The sequence below is a fragment of the Lissotriton vulgaris genome, chromosome 4_1, assembly GCF_964263255.1.
Source record: "Lissotriton vulgaris chromosome 4_1, aLisVul1.2, whole genome shotgun sequence".
In the NCBI taxonomy this organism is placed as follows: Eukaryota; Metazoa; Chordata; class Amphibia; order Caudata; family Salamandridae; genus Lissotriton; species Lissotriton vulgaris.
The window spans coordinates 1,893,983,779-1,894,007,552 of record NC_141691.1 but is presented as its reverse complement, the minus strand read 5'-3'; the positions used below and the strand labels follow the sequence as shown (position 1 = coordinate 1,894,007,552).

Genomic DNA, 23,774 nt, shown 5'->3' with positions numbered 1-23,774 from the left:
ACTGAGCCCTACCCTTTTTAATATTTATATGCAGCCACTAGCCGACATAGTACTCTCTTTCGGCATAGATATAATAACGTACGCCGATGATACACAATTAGTTGTATCCATGAATCAAGCAAATCCCTCCCCGTCCAACCTAAGTAACTGTTTGGTAGCGGTAGCTCAATGGATGGCCACCTCGCATTTGAAATTAAATGGCGAGAAAACTGAGCTCATGGTGCTGGGTAACCCAACCATTCCCAGCCCTCTGTCAGATTGGCCACCTTGCATGGGGCCCACACCCCAACCGAAATGCCACATAAAGAGCTTAGGCATTTGGCTAGATTCCAACCTTAGCTTTATGCAGCAGGCTACCATTCTTTCTGCCACATGCTTTGGGCTAATGCGTATGCTGAGGAAAGTGCTGCCTCTTCTTCCCTTTGAAGCCCGCAGAATAATGGTCCAAGCCATTATCCTGTCCCGTCTGGATTACGGGAACTCGCTATATTTAGGTGCCCCCGCATTTACAATCAAAAAGTTACAGGTGATCCAGAATGCTGCAGTTCGCCTCCTGCTGGGCCTCAACAAACGAGAGTCAGCCACCATTGCCCGGAGGAAACTGCACTGGCTCCCTGTCAAGGCTAGAGTACTATTTAAATCTCTTTGCTTTATGCACAAAGCTATGTGGAAGAACACCCCTACTATGATCTGTTCCTTGGCGAAACCCTATCTTCCTCACAGATCCCTAAGATCCAGCACTGCTTTTCTGGCTACGGTCAGTAAAGTCAGACGGACTAGATGGGGCGGACGCTCCTTCTCTTGGAATGCCGCGAAAGAATGGAACTCCCTGCCCACCTCCCTTCGCAGTGAACCTAGCCTTCTAAAATTCCGGAAGGCTTTGAAAACGCATCTGTTCATTTAATCTCTTTCCTTTCAGTATGACTGTACTTAGCGCTACGAGGCCTCCGGGTTGTTTGCGCTTTACAAAACCCGATTAATAATAATAATAATAATAATAATAATAATCTATTTGTGCAATTTTTAGACATTCAGAATAGTTTTGTTAGACCAGTCCCCATACAGTGTGTACCAAGCCACCTTAATGACTGCTGGAGGTGTTGGGGGTGGGAGGGGTGGGGAATTCTCCACTCAAGAACATTTTGTAAAAGGAAAGGCTAAAATGGTGTACAACACGTTTTCCATTACATATTTAGCTGTATTACCTTTCCAACCACAATGAATCGTAAATGAACTCTTGACCTGACATAAGCACTCAGGCCAGAAAGCATGGAAATGTCACACATAAGCACTCAGGCCAGAAAGCTTGGAAATGCCACACAAGTACTCAGACCAGGAAGCATGGAAATGTCACACAAAGGCACCCAGGCCAGAAAGCATGGAAATGTCACACAAAAGCATTGAGCCTAGGCCAGAAAGCATGGAAACGTCACATAAGCACTGGAGCCAGAAAGCATGGAAATCTCACACTGTACTCAGACCACAAAGCATGGAAATGCCACACAAAGGCACCCAGCCCAGGCCAGAAAGCATGAAAACATCGCACAAAGGCACCCAGCCCAGGCCAGAAACCTCATCTCATAATCCTTCAATTAGAATGGGATAGTTGTCACCACACATCTCTTTGGGAAAGGTTACCCCTTTACATTTGAAGAAGTGAAACAACTTTACCCACCACATCCAAAAAGTAAGAACTACCACAAACTGATCAATAAGATCATTCTTAAACTTTTGACACCTCTTATAAATTAACAATCCTCCACTCCACCCCCTTAAACATCATTCATTTGTTATTGCCACAGTCATAACTGCCTAGGTAAGCAGAGGATATAAGAAATACTGTTAAAATGACCTTCATCTTCTTGAAATCTTCGATTGAATCTGCAATGTTTAAAGTCTTCTTCAATTATTCAGCCTTTTAAAGGACAGTTTCACAACCCCTGTTCCCAGATCTACACCAAGGTTAGTGTAGAATGGGAAAAGAGGGCACTTTGTGTATGTGTAATCCATAGAGGTCATTTGCGCTTGCACATCGGCAGATTGCTGTGAGCATGCACGTCTTGCCCCCTCAGATTCTACGCTTGTGGTGCGTGCCATGGGTATGCAGGCGTTAGTTCCAAAGAATTACTAATTCACAATAAGATACGCTGGAATTTGTGTCTCAAGCACCTGTTCCCCTAATACGACACCTACAGTGGTGGAACCACAACCAAAGACTTGGGCCAATATGACCTCATGGACACTTCCTCCCAGCAAAAAATGTAATCAGTCATAGTTCCCTGTAATCAATTTGGTGATCACTTCAATCTAAGAGAAAAAAGGATTCAAAGAGCCATAGAATGAGTACTCGAAGCAACCGTGACAACATCCAGGAACCGGCTTCAGCCTCCCAGCACTTGCTATCGTTTCAATGTCCTTACTGACTATCATGATTTGTTTATCTCCTCTCGCCTTATCTTCCAGCACCCTATGCATAAATCGAAATATACTGCACCTCACCATGTCCATGCGCAGTGCCCCGCCAGTTCATGGTATTGATGCTACCAGCTTTTGCTTCATGTAAGCCTCCAGCGTGGTGGAGTCATGAACGCAAACCATGGCGTCAGACTGCCCTCACTCAGTGAGACTGCATGTGCTTCCTCCTTCTCCCCCAACAATGCTTCATCTTTCTCGTATTCAATAAAAATGACTACTGAATTAAAGCAAAATCAATTCAAATAAAAATGATTGACTGCGCAGAATCAGATTTACCAGTGAAAATTTAGACTTTTTTTTAGTATGTTTTGAACAGTTAAAAAAAATATTTGATGTAGGTATTCAAAATGGACCCATTGATTTTGCTCAACTTGGCAGAAAAGTCCAGCCAGTCAATTATTTGTGGAATCCAAGAGATCTTGGGGATGGTGAATATTTGCATGAGATATAAAAACACCCTGCAGGGGGTCATTAACAACATAACAATACTGAGATAGAGAGCTCTTGCAGAACACACCGTAAAACAACATTCTCACGACTCCCTTGTTTACTGCTACCTGGAGAAGCAAGGTCAAAAGTTAAGCGCATGCAAGAATTTTTGCATACTAGCTGCGCCGACAAAAAAAATGCATAATCGAGATGGGATCTTTTTACAGAAATGGAGTTTAAACAACATGGATTCCGCTTCACATTCCATTCCGGTGATCTCATTCATGCATATCCCCCTGAACTCACTCATACCAGGACATTTCATTCACAGCTATTAGCATAGCAGAGTTGGCGGGGCATTTCTCCATTCTCCCGCCTGGCACTCTGCCCATTTCTACATCTCTTCTGTGCCATTCTCATTCCTTAATCCGTTTGGAGACATGCTTATCCTGTCACGATAACAGGGCAGCCCAGAGTACTTTGTATGAATTGAGGAAAGTTACAGTAACTGAGCGAGACTGTGGGAGTCTGGGAGTGGGACGGTGGGTCATGACTCACTGGGGGTGGAAGGGGGAGTGGCGACTCGGGACCACTATTAGGCTGCAGCTTCATAACACTAACTGATTAGGCCGCGGCGCCTGCCAGGCCCTGCCTCACCTGGTACTGCTTATTGTGCTGCGCAGCTTTAATTTTTGAACTCAAGATGATTAGGCCTACCAGGCCCTGCCGCCCTCAACTGGTGCATAACTCTAGTCTCCGAGTCCACCTCAATGCGGCCAACATCGTCAATGTCTAGGTCGCGCTACTGTGAACGGCGACAGCGGCAGTTGAACCACAATACTCACTGGTGCCGGTGCGGTCGTGAGGTGCGGCTGTGCAGGTATGCTGGGGCATGGCAAAAAGCATGCGCATTTGCCTGCAATCTGAAAAAGATCTGTGCACGCTGCCGCGCACAGCCCCAACCCCCGCAGAAGACCAGGCAAAGCTGTGCCCAACTCAGTGTCCCGCCCACTGGGCTGGCAACACTGATCACTGGCGCGGCTGCTGGGCCCGCCCTCCAGTACCTCGTTGGGAAGAAGTAGTTTTAGTTAACTCTTGAAGAAGAAGTGAGAAGAACTTTAAACTAACTTGAACATAGTGAAGACAGAATCGGAGTCACAAAGAAGTAGAAGTGATCTCCAACATCACCAGTCTCTCTCATCAACAAGCACAACCAGTACACAACGACGCAGCACTTATGGTAGAGCAGCATCACAGCACACACTCTGTGCCACTAATTATAAATCAATTACTGACGTGCAATAAATGGGTGTAGCCCGGCCCTGATATTTAAGTGCCAGTGCTAAGCACCGGCAAGCACCGGCACAAATTAGGCACTGGTCCCTAAGACTCTAAAAATCCCTCATCCTCAGTGTTAATGAGGAAATCCTTGCAAATGGCCTTGAATGCAGAGACACAGGCAGACCTGTAATTTTCCTTCAGAAAGTCTCATAATTGCAACTTTCCTGCAGGAACTTGTATCTTTTTTACCTTATCCTGACAGGTTTATTCTCAAAGTGGAAGCTGCTCTCGACAGCCAGTGTCCTCTGCAGTGCCCAATTTGTGGTTTCCATAGGTGCAGCAGGGGCAGTGGCCCCTGAACCCAGAGACATGATTGACATATTTTTTAATTCAAACAGAAGCCATGGGCCCATTTCCTTCTGTGCACTGTCTCTCTTCCTCTCTCTCTCCCCTCCTTTTCAACCTCTATATTCACCCTCTTATCTCTTCCCTTCTTGAGCTGGGGGTCTCTGTGTATAACTACGCTGACGACCTCCAGCTCGTCTTTGATCTTTCCTCTTCTTCTCACTCTCTATCCTTTTTTCACTCCACCATGGTCTTCATTTCTGGGTGGATGAGCGCCAACCACCTCAAGCTCAACCCAGATAAGACTGAGCTTGTCCTGATTGGCGGCTCATCCAGTCCCTGGTCCCCTGCTTTCTGGCCTCCCATTCTTGGCCCCCCTCCCACCCCCGTTCCCTCTGTTAAAACTCTGGGCATCAAGGTCAGACAGGACCTGTCCATGCATGGCCAGGTCAGTGCCGTGGTGTCCTCCTGTTTCCTTTCCCTCCGAATGATCCGGAAAATTTCTCGTTTCTTTTCTCTTGACTCCCTTAAAATCATTATTTCTGCCCTTATCACTTCCCGCCTTGATTATGGCAATAGCTTGTTCGCTGGCATCCCTGCCTATGAAACCCGCCGCTTACAAGCTATCCAGAATCAGGCCGCCCGTCTTATCTTTCACTTGCCTAAAACCCATCACATCACTCCCGTCCTCAAATCCCTTCACTGGTTGCCCATTTTGCAGAGATCTCTGTTTAAACTAGGGTGCCTTGTTTATCGGGCCCTTGATCACTCTGCACCGGCTTTCATCAGTTCTTTGATTTCCCGTCACACCCCTGCCCGCACTCTCCGTTCTTCATCTTCTGCCCTCCTCACTGTTCCCCGCTTTCACAAATCTCGCACTGGTGGAACCCGTTTTTCTGTCCTTGCTCCCCGGTTCTGGAACTCTCTTCCTCTTTCTATGCGTTCGATCCCTATTTTTTCTCATTTCCGTAAAGCGCTGAAAACTTTTCTGTTTGCCCTGGCCTACCCCTGCTAAACCTCCTGGCCCTGTCTGTTCGGTTCTTTAGAGCTCCCAGCGCCAGGAAGCCGTTTGGCCATCGTGCGCTCTACAAATATTTTTCATTCATTCATTCATTCACTGTGGCAAAGGGCACACTGGCAGTGCTACTACTTCTCTGTCAGAATGTTTTAATAATTGACATGGTCGTCTGGTGACCTTTCAGGGCTGTCCACCCCACGTCAAGCAATTATATGTTTCCCTGCAAAATACAAGGATGAAAAAACATATTTTTTCTTGACCCTTTTTCCAATGCCATTTTAACACATTGACACAAATATTGCACATCATTTTATCCCCATCAGCCACATCGGTGTGAAGAAAGGTCAGTAGTGAAGTAAATTCCTTAGTCACACTCCACACATCGGTAGTGTGTCCTTTTTCACTGGGTTTTAAATAAAATCCAAACTGCCCAGGCAGTGTAGAAATATGCAGTGAGTTTACCAAAGGCAGCAGATAAATAGCATTTTCTCTAAAGGACAGCCCCAACAAAAAGAAAAACACCTTCGTTACAAACTACACAGCTCAAGTAGGCCAGGACTCCCAGCACTGCCCACCTCAACAAGTACGCACCACATAAACTTCCAGCAAACAGAACCCTCCACGGACACCCAACGGCAGATACACGATTCTGACTTCATGCCCTTCAGTGCCCTTCCCAATCCAAGTTGCCACAATCTGCCACAAAGAACCACAGACTGCTTACTACTTTAGCCTCTCCGAGACATCACCCAAAGTTTACACAGAACATTACATATTCAACCAATCAGTAAACAAAATCGTGTTCCATAACACAGAACAAATTAAAATGTGGAAACGGATTTTGCACTGATGCACATCCGCTCACAGAGACATTTAACCATATTGTCTGGCTTGATTTATGTATGCAACATATTTTTTAAAGAAAGGTGACCCTGCTCCTAAAAATCCATTCCCAGTTTTAATGGAGAAGGGAACACAGTCGGCAGGGATGTAGGTCAAAGGGCTTCTACAGGAAATAGATTTTCCCGTGGAAAAAATACAAAATATGCATTTAAAAAAGGCAGTAGTATTTTGTTGACCATGCATATAATCAAGTCAGCCCACAAACAAACGAACTACTACAAAATGTCCAGGAGGGTGTCTGGAGTTCTGGGGCTCTTGCAGCTTCGAAAACATATTTCTGGGAAGTAATCTACATTCATTTGGATATCGCAGAAATGCCTACCTGAGGCCTGCTGCAGCACACTAACTGTACACCACACACTGCTGCTTCTGATGATAGTGCCGGACTGCCCCTGGTGCGTCATGCGTGCGTGTCTCTTAAGATAATCAGGCAGGCCGGCGGGGAGGAATTTAAAAAAGGTTACGCATGCACGCTGCCGCACAGGACCAAATCTAGCCCAATCACTGGCCCGCCCACTGCCAATGACCGAAGCATGGTTTTATTATCGGCTCTCTGCTCAGCTTTTCACTGGGGATTCAGGAGACAGAGTAAGAGTGCGGATATTGTTGTAAAGAGTTGTACTCGTTATTATTTGTTTGTCACACACGCTGTGTGATCTAGACCCGGCCCTGATAAAAATGTTCCAGTGCTAAGCACCGGCACAAATTAAGCACTGACTGTATTGTTTTCAGGGTTTGGACATATCTGTTTTACTGCTTTCATTGTTCCAGTTTATGGGCTTGCCTATCTCTTTTTACTGTACAGTCCTGATGTTTTGATCTGTAGAGTAAGGTTAGGCTTAGATTTCCTCCTGTAGTCAGTCATAGTTATTTAACCAATCTGTCCACCTGAATTGTAAAGCCATGGATCCCAGTTGTACTATCCTATCCTTGCCTCATGAGGCTCTCTGAACAGAAGCCAGAAGGCCATTTAAATTAGCACACCATCCCTCCGCCTTCTGATGGATATCCCTCTCAGGAGATAGGAACTAAGGGTGTAGTGCCTTAAATGAACTAGATTAGTTGTTCCAATCATCAAATTACCTCTTTATGACCTTTTTTAATGTCTTGACCAAAACAAGGTTTCTCAGTGATAATAGGTCAAGAAGCTAGAGATCATCTACACTCAATTCTACATGCCCTTTAGGTTGGCATATATGAAGCAAATGAGCATGTACGTTGGCTGACGTGGCAACCCATAAAATAGAATTGTTAAAGGCTCTCACTGGTCTTGTGGTCCTAGGATCACTGTGCTAATGTTTGTGGACTTAGATTAGGATAATGGTATCTAGAATAAGAGCACTGTGTTTCTGTAGTATGAAGTTGTAATCAGGTAGGATGAGATGTTGGTGGGAACATAGAAGGGAATGTACAACAAAGGCAAATTGTCCACCAACTAAGGGCCTGATGTAAGTAAATGGCATTTACCAATTCGTAAATACCGAATTTTACCGATTCGGTATTTACAAATCGGTAAATGCTATGTAGGTATTTTTACCGATTTTTTTACCGAATCTGTAACATTCGGTAATTACCGAATCGGTATTTAACGATTCGGTAATTGCCATTGATTCCTATGGGCCTTGAGGCCCTTAGGAACCAATGTCAATTACTGAATCAGTAAATACCGATTCGGTAAAATTACAGGATTTACAAGGGGGACAGGGTGTCACTTTGACATCCTGTTGCACCTCTGATTCAGGCTTGTGTGCCATGTGGCACACATACATGCCCTGAGGGCATGTATGTGTGTCACATGGCACAGGTGTACATGCACAGATGTGCATGTACACAGGAATTCGTTATTTACCATGCAATAGTATTACATGGTAAATAACGAATTCTTAGGGGCCTGTGGCACTGTTTCCAGTGCCACCTACATATAGATTTACCGAATCGGTAAATTTACTGATTCGGTATTTTACAGAATCGGTAAATTTACTGAATCTGTAAATTTACCGATTCTGTAAAATATAGGCCCCCACATCTCAATCACTAAATACCGGTCGGTAACGGCCGAAATCGGCCGTTACCAACCGGTATTTGGTGACCTACATCTGGCCCTAAATTCTTTACAAGTGATGAGCAAGTTGTTTTGTACCTAATCTGAGCAACTTGTTGGAGAAGGAAGGGGTATTTTTTAGTTAAATAAAAAAAGGGGAAAAAAACCTCAAAATAGTAAACTAAAAATGTTAAACTGTAAATTAAATATCTTTGTTAATGTCCTCTGCTTTATACCAGTCAAGGGGGTTCAATTGTCCTATCTGTAAATATCTGAGCCTGGAAAATTATAATATGTAATGAATCCACATGAATTTGAAATATTATACACAAAACCAGATACCAAACTCACCAGATGCATATTTGTCCCTGTTGCTTTAGTAGTCAATCTGACATCACCTGCAAACCTCTTTCCTTTGAAAGACCTTTGCTTTATTAGTGCTAAGATCCTGTTTGAGCTATAGGGACATGCTTCCAGAGGCCCTTCACCTGCCGCTAACCAGCTTATTAATACCAAATAGACCTGCCCTGGACCTTGCTGCTGGCCTTAGGAGTGAGCCCTAACCACTATGTGGTGTCCCCCAGGTCCTGTACCATTTGCTGGTTTAAGAGTGTACTCCTCCTGTGCCCAAAGGTCAGATTTAGAAATGTATTGCCAACTTTCTGTTGGAGCATCAACGGACATCGAGATCATTGCTAAAGCTGCAGCCATGAATCATCGGTTAGTCACAGCTTGTTGATTTTGCCACTGAAGGACATTTGACTTTCAGAAAAGTTACTATGTCTGAAGGTATGCGGGTTTATCAGGGCTGATACCAAGAAGCATCCAGTAGACATTGATGTCTCCAAACACGGACTTCGAACTTCGTCCACTCTGAACTTTCCTGCCTTTGTAGACAACCTCTCCAGCAACTGGCTGTTGCCAAGCCCTGCTTCTGATCCAGCTTGCCTCACTGACAGCATGTCGATGACCACTTTTTCTCCATGAAAGTTTCTAAGTCAAAATATAAACTTTACACTGAAATAAACTTGGTCCCTGTATCCCACCCATGCTCCATTGCAGTTGGTCTGACCAGATGACCGCAGTTGGCGCTTAGTGCTTTTTTGCACTAGTTTTCCTTCAAAATTTTAAAATTCATATCTTTGGTTCTACTTAATACATTTTTGTTGTTTTAGTGTCATTTTATTTATTACAATTTACTCTGCTTTTTCTAAATTGGTTTGGGATTTTATTGTGTTGTGCATTCACTTTAATACAGTTTGAGTACTGCATAAATGCTGTACACACTGGGCCTGATTCGCAAAGGTAAACTTACACCAAAATGCTAAGTTTGGACCTGAAGTCTAAGTTTAGACCTAAAGTCTAACTTTATTACTACTAAAGTTAGACTTTTGGTCTAAGTTTAGACCAAAAGTCGGATGTATGTCGTTACAACGCATACTTTTACTCCGCGTACCATTACAACGCGGTATTTACAACGCATACCGCTACAACGCATAGCGCTTTGGGGTGCTGGATAGTGGTAAGTATAATTTACTATTCTAACTCCAGTCCCCGTGGACCCTAGGGAAGGTGTTGGATAGTAAATTAAACTTACCTCTTATCCTAGAGCGCCCCCCAGCGCAATGCGTTGTAACGGTATGCGTTGTAATGCCCGCGTTGTAGTGGTAGTGCGGAGTAAAAGATGCGTTGTAACGGGTGAATACCCCAAAAGTCTAACGTAGACCAAAAGTCTCACATTTGTGAATCAGGCCCATTGCCTCTAAGGTAAGACTGACTGCTTTGTTTCAAGCTACCAGAGAGTTAAGTATAGGTTTATTTAGTGACTTTAATGGTTCACCGTGATAAGGATTGTGAATATTATTTGAGGTGGGTTCTAAATCCTCTCAACTAATTCTCCAATTTATTATCTCATGGCTGGAACTCCACAGTAGTCAAACAGCATGAGCTAAGTAGTCAGGCATAACTAGTTGAAGCCTGTCCACTTCTTAATTGCCTCAAGGTGGCTACAGATGATCCCATGTCTTTGTCAATGCTTTCAGTGATAGGCAAGAAATGATGGACGTTACCACAATAACATGATATTTTGCTGTCTTATTTTACTTTAGTTAATTAAAGGGTTTCATGTAGATATGGAAACTCTGCAGAAAACCATAATTCTAAGTTGAGGTGCTGTTAGTTTTGGATATTCTCTTCACTAGACAATATTTAAATCAACCAATAAACCTGTCAAAAGTACCAGAAACGTTATGGAATCTACTAGCAGATGTTTTAATCTATGTGACATGTTTTCCCCAATCAAAAATCTCTGGAAACAAAACCTTGAGAAAAAAATAAACACTGGAAAATAAAATATTGGACAGGTGATTATAAATGGTGAGCAGTAAGGGTTTCAATTAAGGGAAGATATAAAAGGAATGTGTATGTTTAAATCATTCATGAAGATATGAGGCATGGATGGGACACCATGTCATGAAACACACGCTGGGGAAAGCCAATAGATCTTGGTTTTAAATTGCCAAATTATTTGGTTTACTTACACTTGTTTACACCAGTATAGGAATATATACATCAAGATGAATCCACACACCTATCAGGCAATCTTGGAATTGTTATCCTATTAACAAAAATCCATTCTAAGATGTCTACTATGTGTCATAACACATGCATGAGCTATGATGGCAACATTGAGAGGATCTACCATAACTAATGAGAACAAAGTGAGACAGAGTTGATCCTAGGTTGGACAAACACAAGAAAAGAGAGAAAAGCTATTGAATCATTGAGATAGACATCAAAGCTCTTCAATCATGAGCCAGAAGCTGGTAACAATAGGTCTGTTGAACAAACAGATAATGTTTTCAATATCTGGAACTAAACAGGCAGAAAAAAGAAGGACAAGGGGTGGTAACCTTAGTGAAAAGTAAAAAGATAATTAAAAACAAAACTAACAACATGGTCATCTAAACATATTAACATGTTGTTAACATAGAAATAGGATTGAAAGTAGGATCCTGATATTAAATACTCAGAGATTTCTCTGTCAAGATTAATCTCAAAGTTATAAATAGATCTGAAACAAAAAAATTGACCAGTTTTTATATCCTAGATATATTGTCGTTTATGTCATTCATCTCTCCACCAGTGGAACCCTGTAAGGATGATGTAACATGGAATGTTGGTGTATGAAAACCACAGTTGGATAAGGGCTGACTACCATGCTGGCTGATCCTGGTGGGGCTGTATCACTACTGTACTATTGATCTACAATAAATACCTCTAAAACATCTCAACCGGCCTGGAGTGATCACTACATTTTTATGGCAACGAGATGAAGCAAAGAATCTGCGTGTGCTACCTGTAAGGCCTTCAATTTCAAGTCTGGAGTATCTGAGTACCTACTCTCAAGTTGAAACAATTCCTCAATCTACAGTTGCGTATATTCAACCAACTGGAACACCACAGCCCCACCAGTGACCTCCCATTGGTTGCCCACTACACAAAGGTGCCAATTATTGTCAGTACGCACCTCCAAGTCTCTTCCTGCTGTTCCTACAGCATCTCATAAATTCTGCTCCTGCTGTTCCTACAGTGTCTCAAAAACTCTGTTCCTGCTGTTCCTACAGTGTCTCAAAAGATCTGTCCTTGCTACGCATGCAGCACCTCAACAAGCAAGATAAAGGTGTTCTAAGGTAACCAAGAATAAGTTCATCTATACCTACAACATCAAGGGAATCAGAGTCCGCCTGTTTTTGTGTCACTTGCACTTTCAATTGCTTCTGTCCGGTGAATACCAATTTAGTTTCAAGCTTTCTTAATAACGACATCAGTGGGTGTAATTATAACTGTCAAGGTTGTCCAAGCTATTGTAGCGACTGTACTGGAATTTGTCTACAAGTACTATTTGAGTAAACTTATGCTCACAGCGTGTGTCTTCTGCAAGTGGCGGTGCAAGCACATTCACTCTGAAGAGAGTTTACAAGTTGAGGCATTTCTTTGTCTTATTGTTAGTCTCCTCTGAGACATTGAGACCTTTGGTTTTGCCAACCGTCGCATTTGCATTTCAAAGCATGTCATGCATGCCTGGAGAAGAGTGCACACTTACCTCCACCTTCTCCATGGTGCCTGTGACGTTTTTCTGTCCTCCGTGCGATCTGCAGTCTTTTGTTCCAGCATGCACAAGCATGCCGGTAGCCACTCTGCATGCGTCTCCAGCGCGCGCCGCCATCTTGTGGCTGGAACTGGAAGCTCCAGGCACACTACGCAGTTCATATGGGCCCAAGATTAAGGTTAAGGTTTTTTTTGTTTTTTTCAAGGGGGTCACGAATGGCTCTGTTTCTTCACTGTGCTTCTCAAGATGTCCTGCTTTTAGGTCATTTTCTCTAGCCTCATCAAAGGCCAAGACAAGGACACTCTACTTTGTTTCCTGGTCATGTGGTGAGTTCTCCTCAAGCTCATTTGTTTTTCTATCTGACATGGTGTCTCCTGCAAAAGTACTTTGCTTATGGCAAGCTCTGGTATCCTCCGGTCTTCAGGGGCACTGCATCTCTTGCTAAGTAATTTTATGTGGCAAGTCTTCTGGAGCTGTTTTGTTTTTACAATGTCTTGTGTACCTACTATGAACGCCTGTCCCATCAGATCACGGTGATTTGCACACCTTTAGCATTGATGTTTTGCAAATTTGTTGTGCAATTTAACATATTATAACGTTATTGTGACTTTTTTTCACAGGCATAGACGTTTAGCGATCTACATTAATTCATATTTAATGGCTGTTTCTGGTTGTGCACGTTGTTTTTTCACATCTAGGTTTCAGTCCCTATATTCTCCCTGTCACTACAGTACACAACAACAGACACCCACCCAGGAATGTTGTTTTTTTTGTTTTGTCACCCTACATAGGGTGTCTGGGGATTTGTTTATGGGTCCTTCGCCTATTTCTTACAGTGCACAATCTTTTTACCTTTTCACAGGGTGTTTCACGTGGGTTGTATTCCCACTACTCTAGTGCACAACACTGACCTCTTATTTAATGGCTGTTTTAGGTTGTGCACGTTGTGTTTTTCGTATCTAGGTTTCAGTCATCATATTTTCCCTGTCACTACAGTGCACAACAACAGACACTCACGCAGGGCTGTTGTTTTTTCGTTTTGTCACCCTACATAGGGTGTCTGGGGTTTTGTTTATGGGTCCTTCACCCATTCGGTATAGTGCACAATCTTTTTACCTCTTCAAGGGGTGTTTCACGTGGGTTGTATTCCCGCTAGTCTAGTGCACAACACTTACCTCTCCACAAAGTATGTCTCTTTTGTTTCAGTGCACACTTTTATCTCAAGGTTCACACATTGCGAGGCTGCTGTCCCGCATTCTCAATCAATCGAAGTGTTGCGCGGACTCTTGTCCCGCACATACATGCACATTTCTTGACCTCTCCACGAGGTGTGTTTTGGGGTTTTTCACTCTTTTTTGTGCATATCAATAGACCTCCAGTTGAGGTACATTTCACTCTTACACCTTCACTACTTAGTGCAATGTATAGACCTCTTTTGTGGTTGCCTCTGCACGCCCATATTGTTACCCACATGGGTGTAAAGTTTGGTTCCAGTCCATTAACTATAGTGCATTGGTTCACGTTAGACTGGGAGTTTTATCTCAACTTTGTTTCTTTTTATATTTCTACACTCTATCCCAGTACTATTCTATTTTGTTTACTCAAATGTTTATCATTTTATGGAGAAGTATGATTTACATAATGTACTTCTCTTCTTCTCTGTCTTCTTTTTTCATCATGCTCTGACCTGCCTCTGTGCACATCTGTCTGGCCAATGGGTGTGCAGGTGGTGGTCATCAGTGGTTTTTCCTTCTATTATTTTCTTGTTCTTCTTTTGTTTATTTATAGAAAGGAGGATGGTATATGGATTGTGTTTATTTGTTTACTCAGATTCCTGGTTGTTTTCTTCTTCTCTATCTCTGCCTTATTTCTTCCTGTACACTCCCCTCTATTATGCTCTTCTAGTTTCTACTTTTTAGTGTAAAGGAGTTAGGTCCATGGGCTGTGGGAAAGGCTGGACCTAATATATACGTTTTTCACACAAAATGCCACCCCACTTTTTTTGGTTAGCTCTTAGTTATAAGCAACACATCAACCTTAGTTAGATATGTTAGGTATATTTATTTTTACCTTTTCTTTCAAATATTTTTTCGAAAAATTCTTAGATTACATGTCAGAGAGAGAACACAACAAATATAACATATATGTACATCAACTTAAACACAACATTTACCAAGAAAAGAAAACATCATTACATCAAAATACATTCACTATACACAACAAAGCATCTATATCTAATTCAGACTGTTCCAAAAGGCAAGTCACAATTTCTAGCCTCATTAACCATCACTGATTCGGAATATCAGGAACAGTAGTAGACAAAGTCACAGTTAAAAAGGAGATATCACGACACATTAATTCTACGAGTCAGTGATTATTGGTATTGTTAAGTTTTTATCTCCTTTCTTGCCGACGCGTTTCGAACTCCATACAGCAGTTATGGGTTCTCCTCAGGGCCTTGTCACTTCTATCTTAATTGTAGCCGTGGTTATCCTATGTCTGGTTCTGGGTCTTTTGAGCTGCAGTCTTAAACTGTCTTTTAGGTCCGTGTATGGGCGTCTCCCTATGGCACGGTGATGCTTTTTGACCTCGTTTGGTGCACCGCGGGCTTCGGGAGCGACTCACTCCATGATCAACTTTTTCACAGTGAACGAAGCATTAGTGAAAGCAAGCTGTACAGAGCAAGTGTATGATACCGGAGGACAATACGAGAGTAATTACGCGGTACACTCAACCAGAGTCCGGAGGACCGTGTGCAAAAAGTTGATCATGGAGTGAGTCGCTCCCGAAGCTCGCGGTGCACCAAACGAGGTCAAAAAGCATCACCGTGCCATAGGGAGACGCCCATACACGGACCTAAAAGACAGTTTAAGACTGCAGCTCAAAAGACCCAGAACCAGACATAGGATAACCACGGCTACAATTAAGATAGAAGTGACAAGGCCCTGAGGAGAACCCATAACTGCTGTATGGAGTTCGAAACGCGTCGGCAAGAAAGGAGATAAAAACGTAACAATACCAATAATCACTGACTCGTAGAATTAATGTGTCGTGATATCTCCTTTTTAACTGTGACTTTGTCTACTACTGTTCCTGATATTCCGAATCAGTGATGGTTAATGAGGCTAGAAATTGTGACTTGCCTTTTGGAACAGTCTGAATTAGATATAGATGCTTTGTTGTGTATAGTGAATGTATTTTGATGTAATGATGTTTTCTTTTCTTGGTAAATGTTGTGTTTAAGTTGATGTACATACATGTTATATTTGTTGTGTTCTCTCTCTGACATGTAATCTAAGAATTTTTCGAAAAAAGATTTGAAAGAAAAGGTAAAAATAAATATACCTAACATATCTAACTAAGGTTGATGTGTTGCTTATAACTAAGAGCTAACCAAAAAAAGTGGGGTGGCATTTTGTGTAAAAAACATCTAGTTTCTACGTCAGATTTTACGTTTCTTTTTCTGTTTAGAAGAAAAGTGTATATTTTATATCCTAGCTATATTGTAGTGTATGACATTTATCTCTCCACCAGTGGAACCCTAAAAGGATGATGTAACATGGAATGTTGGTGTATGAAAACCACAATTGGATAAGAGCTGAGCACCATGCTGGCTGCTCCTGTTGGTGCTGTATTACTACTGTACTATTGATCTACAATAAATACCTCCAAAAGATCTCAACTGGTCTGGAGTTATTACTACACCAGTTTTATCAAATGTAACTGACCAGCCCAACAATGGCAACAATGCAATTTAACTCCCTTTCTACATACATAAATAATTTGTCTTCGATATGTCCATACGTCATGAAGCATACAACATTACACATTTTCTGGCATGCACCATGAAGCATGTGCATGCATTAATCATAATGCTGGCATTTACAAGTGTGAGGATGCTGCTGCTGTTCAGTTTGTATTTTCTTATTTACCATTCAACAATGATGGACACCAATGGAGTAATACATTTAAAAGAAAAGATTTATATATGCCTGCCTGATTGCACATTTTGAAAGAGAGGAGTGTTTCAATAGCAAATTGTAACTGCTAATCCCTCCAAATAAACAAATACATTTTTAAAAAAGGACGTGAAAGGGAGGGGCACGATAGAATATTAAATCGTGCAAAGCTTGAGGAGATATTAGTGTCACTGGGTGGCGAGAGCAAGGGGGTTGCAATAGAAAAGCTATGTTTAAAAAATAATAAACAGTGAGGTCTGGGATAACCACCGTTCGAGCTTGAGAGACAAATAGAGGGTGAGTGGGAAAAGCAGTACATGGTTTACAGGGCAAGATAACACATGCACTCCCATAGAGTGGTGAAAATGAAATTGAAAGATAGTTTCCTGAATGTAAACAATGGCAACAGTAGAAGGATTTACGATAGCCAATCAGAATAATGTGAGACCAAAATGTTCATGCATACGACAAACTCAAGACCAGAGAGTAAAGCCTTTGAATCACTGAAATAGACAACAAAAACCTTCAATCATGAGTAAGAGGCTGGAAACAATAGGTCTGTCCGGACAGACAGATAATGCTTTCTATAGCTGGAACCTCAACAGGCAGGAAAAGCGAGGAAGAGGGGTTGTGACCTCCTTAAAAGTTAAAAAATAAAAAACAAAACTAACAATAGGTTAATCTGAAAATATTAAACCGTTATTAACGTTAAAATAAGATTGCAAAGTTGGATCCTGATACTAAATACTCTGAGATTTCTCTCTCAAGATTAACCTTGAAGTAATAAATGGATCTGAAATATAAACGTGAACCAGTTTTATCAAATGTAACTAACCTGTCCAGGAATGGCAACAGCAATGTAATCCCTATATGCCGACATTAACTATTTTTTCCAATTTCCAAAGCCTTGTTCTAGTCCCTAAATTGCACTACAACAATGCAGGGAAACTCTCCGGCCTCCTTTGGTAGACATCATGAACAGAACCATGAGAGATGGGGTCTTTCCCATTCAATGGAAAAGAGCGGTTGTAAAACCTCTCCTGAAAAAGCCCTCCCTGGATCCGTCGGTCTTAAAAAATTTCCGGCCCATTTCCCTACTCCCTGCCCCAGGAAAATTCTAGAGGTGCACCTCAACTCGCACCTTGCCGCTTTCATTGAGAGCTCGGAATGCCTCGACTTCTCCCAACATGGTTTCAGGAGGGATCACAGCACTGAGTCAGCCCTCACCATAGTGTTGGATAACATACGCACACGGGTTGATGAGGGCCAGACCACCCTCCTGATCCTCCTAGATCTGACTGCGGCATTCGATACCCTCTCTCCCTCAGTACTAACAACTCGGCTAAGGGAGATTGGGGTGCGTGGAGCAGCCCTGGATCTTCTCACGTCTTTTCTCACCCATCGAGTACAAAGAGTGAAGCTGGGGGAGTACCTATCTCTATCCCTCCCTGTGCAATGTGGGGTCCCTCAGGGGTCGGCTCTTAGTCCGACCCTATTTAACATCTACGTGACCCCACTTGCCAGGCTTATTAGATCTTATGGGATGGAGATAGTTTTCTATGCAGACGACACCCAGATCCTAGTCTCTCTCTCCAACGCCAGCGTCCCGACTGCCTCCAATTTTAGATCCTGCATGGAGGCTGTCGGTAAATGGATGATCACAAACTCGCTCAAATTAAATGGAGAGAAGACAGAGGTGATGGTGTTCGGAGGGAAAGAGGAAATATGGTCTTCCAGCAGGTGGCCAGACTCACTAGGAGCCGGTCCCACCCCCACCTCCTCCGCTAAAAATCTGGGGGTTATGATAGACCCTGCCCTTGACATGAGCAAGCAGGTCAGTCGAACCATCTCTACCTGCTGGGGCATTATCCATATCCTGAGAAGGATTAGGAACTACCTTTCCCTTCAGGCAAGGAAACAGCTGGCGGTTGTCCTTATCGGCTCTAGAATGGACTACTGCAATGCGCTGTATGCGGGCTTGAAAAAGAGCCTACTGCAGCGCTTGCAGGTAGTCCAGAATGCTGCTGCCAGGTTTGTCCTGGATCTTCCCGGGCGCACCTCAGCCACAGCGGCTAGAAAGCTGCTACATTGGCTCCCTGTTGAGGCGCGGATCCACTTTAAGACCGTATGCTTGACATACAGGGCTCTGGCCAGAAATAGCCCCACGGGTCTAGGATCTATCCTGTCTCGCTATTCTCCCACTAGGAATCTACGGTCCTCCGGCAGACTCCTGTTATCGACCCCCCGTTTCAGGAGAGAGAAATGGGGTGGCAGGGCCTTCTCCACCCTGGCCCCTAAGTGGTGGAATGCTCTTCCTCTGGAAATAAGATCACTGCCCACCTTTCAGGCATTCAAAAGGGCTTTGAAAACTTACCTTTTTGCGCAAGCATAACTGTAGCGATGTAGCGAATCTTATTTTTGATCTGTTCTGTTAGGCGCCTTGATGCCTTCGGGTTATTGTTTGCGCGTTATACATTTTATTCATTCATTCATTCATTCATTCACTACTTATCACCCAGCAGACTATTACACACGATGGGCTGAGAAAGCAGCCACTTTCTCCACAACATTTTCTGCAAAAGCATTCCCTGTTAAGGTTTTGCCTTGACCTGAAATGCTTGTTAGTTCAAGCCTACAGTCAGCTTGCATGCGCTGCTCTGTGTGGCATGCTGTAATCCCTCTTTGGAGATTGAACACATCCACTACACCCTCACCGCATTTCATTGGTTGCTTGGGCTGACTTTACTAATTCCATAGTTTTCATTGGTAAATAGTGGTGCATTTATCCCGCCTAGTGGCTGTTTTGTTTTCGCCCTGCGGACTGCCCCTGCTACATACTTCCTTTCAATGGGATCATATGTTATGGTCCCCACACTACTTTTATTCTCCCCCTCTCCTTGTCACTCTCTAGCATGTGGCGCTACTTGCAGTTCACTTTTCTTTGATCATGCCAAGTTGTTCATCCTCCACAACGAGCCCCTTAAATATGCTGCTTACAAATACTGTCCCTGCTAATCAGTGTGCGTGTACATAGCTCTGGGTGGCTATGCATGTGGCATCGAAGTAGCACACGCAGATCAGGCTATGCATGTTTGTAGTAATAAACTGATGAACTCCAGTCCTTCCACATTAGGAGAGCAAGAGGCACCGATCATTTCTAATATGCAGCATCTGGTTACATGAAAAACAGCCAGACACCTTGCAGTTAGTAACCAGGGGGGAGTTAGAAAGATGTGATGCAGCTGACCACTGTCGGCAGAGTGAGCAAGGACAGGCTGTGAAGGCAGTGCCATGAAGAGATGCCGCAACATTACTAGACAACAATGACATATGCAATAGCAATCACTCATGACTTTTATAAAGCCATTCAACATCCAATGTAAATAATCACCCCCTGGCAACCTGGTATAAAATGAAGGGCCAGATGTAGGTAACTTCAATTTAGCGAGTCCTTAATAGCGATTTTTACCAAATAGCTATTAAGGACTCGCTAAATTGAATGTAGGTAGGAATCGCTAAAATATTAGCGATTCCTTAATATTCCTTAATAACGAATCAGTAATTGAGATTCGTTATTAAGGAATACCTAGCCATTCATTCCGATGTGCTAGGAGGCCCGTAGGAATGAATGGGAAGATATCCAATATTAGCCATTCAGTATTAAAGAATCGCAAATAGCGGGAGCATTTCAAGGGTGCCAGGGTGTCCAAAGGACATCCTGTTGCACCCCTAAAATGTGCATGTGTGCACATGTGGTGCACATACATGCCCTAACGGCATGGATGTGTGCCACATTTAAGAAAGCAAAAAAGTGCTTTTGTAAAGGAAATCGCTACTTACCACCAACTTGAAGTTGGTGATAATTAGCGATTCCTTAAGGCTGAAGTGCACTTTTTTTAGTGCTACGTACATTGCATTTAAGGAATCAGTATTTCCGATTTCTTAAATGCAAGAGCAAAATAAGGAATCACTATTTTGCGATTCCTTATTTTGCAAGTAGGTTTAAACTCCCCTACATTGCACTCTCCCAAATCCGGTTGGTAACGCAGAAATTCTGCAAATTTCTGTGATACCGCTCAGTATTTGGCCACCTATATCTTGCCATAAATAACTAATAAATAACCAAACCTAGAGTTACTTTGTTTTTTTTGTTTTTTTTAAATTAGGTGTCTTGGAGCTCTAATGTATATTTTCCAAGTTAATTACAGTGACTACTAAATATGCAAGTGTCACTCCAGGGTATGTATGGATCACATAGATTGCTGGTGCAATTGTGTATTGACATTTCCAATGCCAGATAATTGCAAAAACGATATTAAGTGAGTAGTGTATAAACATTTTGCACTAATTGGTTGATCCAATGTCGGTACTGGGCAGTTTGTAAAACATAAAAATACATTTTTAAAAAGAGCAGGAGCCCGAAATCGTAGTTAGGATGTAACCGCCCCGTTCCCTCAGCAGCACTGCCTACTTCACGCAGTGATAGCGCTCACTTTAGCACCACCAGCTGACTGCACAGTCAAAGGCCAATTGCAGAAAACAGCAAAGCATTCCAACCAGCTTTCTCCCAGACAGTTATAGGAGACTTCCCCATGAATATTTTTTTTAATGGGGTCAAACAGTGCATTATTTAACCTAATTTTTCTTCTAAATTTGCTTTACATAACGATATGCTTCGAAAGGGCACTGGTTAAGGCAGTGTGCGGTCTAGCTGCTGTCAGCGGCTCGGCGGAAGCAGAAAGATTCTAGGAAGAGAGGGCGAGGTGTGGAAAATTGGGTCTGGGTCTGGGTTTGGTGGGTAGGTTGTATGGGATGGGGGTAGCTTTGGGAGGTAGAGTTGTTTACACAGCTGGGGCAGCCTGCATCGTTTTCAGGGATGGTGTGAGGAAACATTTTCAGGGCTGAGGGGTTGTTTTCAGGGCTGGGGGTTGGGGTCTTTTTCAGGGCTAGGGGTTGGGGTCATTGTCAGGGCTGAGGGGTCGAGGGTCGTTTTCAGGGCTGGGGAGTCGGGGTCGTTTTCAGGGCTGGGGTCTGGTTGTTTTCAAGGCAGGGGGTTGGGACTCATTTTCAGGACTGGAGAGGGGTTAGGGTAGTTTTCTGGGACGGGGTTGGGTGTGGTTGGAGTAGTTTTCGGGGCTGGGGGAGGGTCGGGCAGTTTTCAGGCTGGGTAGGGTCGGGTAGTTTATTTTATTAGTGGTTCGTGTTTTAGGCCTAAGGGCAGTGGGAGGGGTTGGGGTAGTTTTAGGGAGAGCGCGGTGGTAGGAGGGGGTCAGAGTAGTGTATGTTAAGGAACAGGGTTTTAGGCCTCAGGGCAGGGGGAGGAGAATGGGTAGTCAGAGTAGTTTTTAGAGCTTTGGGGAGCGTGGAGTAATTTTTGTAGGGCTGGGGTTGGTGATCAGGGTCGTTTTTAGGTCTCGCCTATGCAGTGCGCATGCGCTGCATAGGAAAGAGACCTCTTGAGATCGCTTCACCTTTCCAGGCTAAAACGCGCACTGGTTGCATTGCTTTCAATGCAGCGCGTGCATGTTTTGGCGATTTGCTTGCGGAAGCGCGCAGCACTTTTTCGTTGCACGCTGCCACAAGGGAAATGCTGTCTGCTCTCTGCCGCACCCCCCTCGCGCGCGCCTGCGCGCAATGCTTGTATTTTTTTACTTTAAGCGTGAGGCATGCGTGTGGCCAATGCTTGTTTAAAGCCTTACAGTGCTCTCCCAAGAGCCTCGCTCGTGCGTGTGCGCAATAGTCACATATCGCTTTCACTTTCACAGCCAGCTACATAAAGACAACAGGCGAGGGAGCTGAAAAAAAGCCTCACCGCAGACCCAGGCAGCCCAGCGCTCATATCAGTCCCCAATCTGCAGTAAATACTTGCATATCGCTTTCACTTTCATGACAAGCTACAGATTCCCCTACATAAAGACAACAGGCGAGGGTGCTGAAAAAAAGCCTCACCGCAGACCCCTCCGATGTGCGCGCAGTCCTGGCCCCACCCCTTTCATGGCGGCTGCCGCGGCGCGCATCGTCTTCTACCCCTCGCTGCTCTATAACGTGCTGCTGGAGAAGGCCTCGCTGCGGAGGTGGTACCACCACATCGACGAGACCGTGGCGCTGAGGGCTCTGCCCTTCCGGGGCATGAGCCGCCGGCTGGTGGAAAAGGAGAATGTCTGAGGCGTTATCACCATGTTCTGCTACACAGCTGAGGAGTGGCAGGATTTAGGTGTGGAACAGCTTCGCCTAAGCACTGTATATCTGACAGGAGTCCCCACTCAGGAACATCTGCAGAAGGGAGTGAAGTTTGCATTGAAACACCAGAAGCTGGGCAACAGCGTTTACATTCACTGCAAGGCTGGGCACTCGCGCAGTGCCACCATGGTAGCAGCAAATTTAATACAGGACCACAACTGGAGCCCACAAGAGGTGAAAGAATACATCAAAAAGATCCGGCCTCAGACTCTTATCCGCAGAGGCTAGTTTGAGGCACTCAAGGAGTTTCATGCCTGGGTGTGCAATCGGAGTCCTGTGGAGGGTGGAGTCTGAGCAGACATTGGTGGGAAAACATTAGTTTGAGAAACAACATCCAGCACAAAGACACCGTCCGGCAGCGTGTTGTCCACCAGAAAGACACCGTCCAGCAGCGCGTTTCTACCACCAAGATACCATCCAGCAGCGTTTTCTCCCCCACAGTGACACCCTTTCTGATATCGTTAGCGGCCCGCCATGGAGGGATTAAATGTGCATTTGCGATGCAGCAGGACCCCGGTGCGGCCTAATCGCGGGTACATCACGCAGCCCACCAGAAGCACAACATCCAGGGTTGTCAGAGAGATGGTGTCACTGGGTGGCGGCCAAGTGTCAAGGACCTGCCATGGAAGCGCCCCTCCCCCATGGGTAATTATTTACTGCAGTCCTTGGGCTCACTAGTCCAGCGGTCCGTGCACGGGCGTCGGCCCACCACAACCCCCACCCCTCCCGGGCCCTGGGTATCAAACCCCGCTCCCCTGGGCTGTCCAGGATCACAGGATCAGCGGCGGAGCAGCTGGCACCACAGGGCCCAGTCCACAAGGTAAGTAGGATAGTCCGGAAGCTCCCACACAAGGAGATAGCTGGTGGGTTTATGTGCCTGCTGCGCAGATTTCCGATTTGTCTCAAATCCCCGTGACATAACATAGTCGGTTAATAATGTACTCCTGGAGGCGTTTTTGTGTAACTGGTAGG

General features: G+C 44.1%; 1 protein-coding gene and 1 pseudogene across 1 annotated transcript in view; both read left to right on the top strand.

The window, feature by feature from the left end:
* The window catches only part of ADCY8 (adenylate cyclase 8), a 1,172,958-nt gene that overhangs the window by 165,309 nt on the left and 983,875 nt on the right, over nucleotides 1–23,774 (top strand). The gene's annotated exons all lie outside the window — the stretch shown is intronic.
* On the top strand, nucleotides 22,557–23,096 carry LOC147724684 (phosphatidylglycerophosphatase and protein-tyrosine phosphatase 1 pseudogene; annotated as a pseudogene).